Source organism: Rhagoletis zephyria, unplaced genomic scaffold, assembly GCF_001687245.7.
Source record: "Rhagoletis zephyria isolate East Lansing unplaced genomic scaffold, Rhagoletis_zephyria_1.1 Rzeph_scaffold_00135, whole genome shotgun sequence".
NCBI classification, from domain to species: domain Eukaryota; kingdom Metazoa; phylum Arthropoda; class Insecta; order Diptera; family Tephritidae; genus Rhagoletis; species Rhagoletis zephyria.
Window position 1 is genome coordinate 123,089 of NW_016157219.1, and position 445 is coordinate 123,533.

Genomic DNA, 445 nt, shown 5'->3' on the forward strand with positions numbered 1-445 from the left:
TCCAAAGTTAGTGGGGGTCGGTCATACATTTGGACTCGATTGGAGCACTCTAAATGGGTCAAAGTGGGATTTTTCAAAATTTGCCCCTACCCAAAAGTTCGACCCAAATTGGGGGACATCAGAATTCGTTTTAGAGGTATAGTTCCTTCGGCAAAGTTTCTTATTTTGATCCCTAGAATATGATTTTCACAGAGCAATGGGCGATTTTTTTTCCTCCCCACAAATCGACCCGGCCTAGTATGTATATTAGGCATATATGAGTTTTTATATATAAAACCGGGGTATGATATTAATTTAATACAATTTTTCAAAATCCTCCCGTAGAAGTCCTTTTGAAAAATTTGAAGTTTAGCTCTTTACTGCGTTTTACACGGAACTTAATCAGCGACCTATCAGAAAATTGTCAGTAAAAAACAAGAAACTGCGCTAAAAGAGTTACCAGGGC